The sequence below is a fragment of the Silene latifolia genome, chromosome 11, assembly GCF_048544455.1.
Source record: "Silene latifolia isolate original U9 population chromosome 11, ASM4854445v1, whole genome shotgun sequence".
NCBI lineage: Eukaryota > Viridiplantae > Streptophyta > Magnoliopsida > Caryophyllales > Caryophyllaceae > Silene > Silene latifolia.
In genome coordinates this window covers 92,554,728-92,556,518 of record NC_133536.1, presented here as the reverse complement: position 1 = coordinate 92,556,518, position 1,791 = coordinate 92,554,728, and the positions used below count along the sequence as shown (strand labels likewise).

The 1,791-nt window shown below is 43.4% G+C and overlaps 1 non-coding gene across 1 annotated transcript; it reads left to right on the top strand.

Moving 5' to 3' along the window:
- Nucleotides 1-1,433: 1,433 nt before the first annotated feature.
- On the top strand, nucleotides 1,434-1,542 carry LOC141616206 (small nucleolar RNA R71). The gene has a single exon (XR_012530566.1). It is a non-coding gene; the product is annotated as a small nucleolar RNA R71 (small nucleolar RNA).
- The last annotated feature ends 249 nt before the right edge of the window (nucleotides 1,543-1,791 follow it).

The following is a 1,791-nucleotide window of genomic DNA, read 5'->3' as shown; positions in this document are numbered from 1 at the left end:
CTAAAATAATAGGTATCTGACTGTCCTCTGCAATGTCCAAAACAACGAAATCGACAGGAATAAAAAACTTACCCACTCGAACGGGTACATCCTCTAGAACTCCTATAAGTCTCTGAGTCGATCTATTTGCCATTTAAACAGTAATATCAGTCACCTTAAGTCTACCAATATTTAACCTTTCGCAAACAGAATACGGCATGACACTGACACTGGCCCCTAAGTCACAAAGGGCCTTTCCAATTTCGTGGTTACCTATAGTGCAAGGAATTGAAAAACTACCCGGGTTCTTCAATTTAGGTGTTACATTAATTTGTGAAAGAGCATTACATTCCTCCACAAAAGCAACATTACCATCATCACGAAAATTTCTCTTACGATTTAAATTAAGCGTAAGAGGGTACCTGGCAGTGAAAGGAACCGTTACCTCGAGATTCTGGACCATCTCCAGAAACTTACCAAACTTACGCTCCAGCTTAGTAGCCTTTAAACGCTCCGGATACGGGACTGCAACATTGGCCGTAGGATCAGCAACCTTCGACTTCCGTAAGCTTAGAACCTCCGTCAAATCATCAATGAGTGAAGAATCATGCAAACTAGTTGACGGAATTCCGTCTTGCACTGAAGACCCAGTCGATCGACCGGTCAGCATAGTCGATCGACCAACTTCGCTGGGCGTGAACAGTTCCTGTTCAGAATTAATCTCGTCAGGTGACTCAGTCGATCGACTGATAATGTTGGTCGATCGACTGCTTGTGCTGGGTGTGAATAGTTTCTGACCAGAAACTTTTTTATCTGACACTTCAGTCGATCGACTGACAATGTTGGTCGATCGACTAGAAGTACTGGCAATTGAGCTCGTTTTTGTACCAGAAATTAGTCTAGCATCTTCATCATATCCCGAGTCTTCTTTTGGCTTGTCGGAACCTTCATAAGAGAGGCCACTTCTGAGATTAATGGCGTTAATCGTTTCAATTGGCCCTTCACATTTACTTGAAGAATTAGCGACTTGGTTAGCCTCTATATTCTCCAACTGTTTCACAAAATTCTTTGAGGACTCAATCCCGGCTGCTTCCATATTCGCCACTTGAATCAAAAGAGCTCGGACCATTTCTCTCAATTCCTCGATCTCATTTGAGTTATGAACGGGAATTTCAACTTTTTCCTTGGAAGCTTCAGCGGTCTCGAGCCTCTCGAGACGGGTAGTAATAGAAGTAATGAGTGTCACAACGGCACTCATTTCTTCACTTTGCTTTCGTGACTTTCCACGTGAACTTCCAAACTCAGCTCTATGGACTGCCATCTCCTCAATAGTGTTCCAACCTTTACTTTGACCGGTATTGTTTTGGAACCTACCATTAGCAGCTGCATCCAGGATGACCTTGTAATCATCATATAGAGCATTATAGAATATGTTGCAAAGGTACCACTGCTGAAAACCGTGGTGAGGGACGGACCGAACAAAGTTCTTGAAACGTCCTCATGCTTCACAAAATTCCTCATCATTTCCTTGCTGGAAATTAGCGATTTTACTTCTCAAGGCATCAGTCTTTGCAAGTGGGAAGTACTTTTTGTAGAAGGCTAATGCTAGAGATGTACAATCAGTGACTCCAGCTGCTACCCTATCAAGGTAGCGGTACCAATCTCGCGCCGAATCCTTCAAGGAGTACAAAAACATTACCCCCTTTACTTCATCCTGAGTCACCCCAGCCGGTATAGGTATGGAACAGCAGTAGTCTGTGAAAATTTCCATATGCTTCAAGGGGTCCTCATCTGGTAGACCAGCAAACGGAT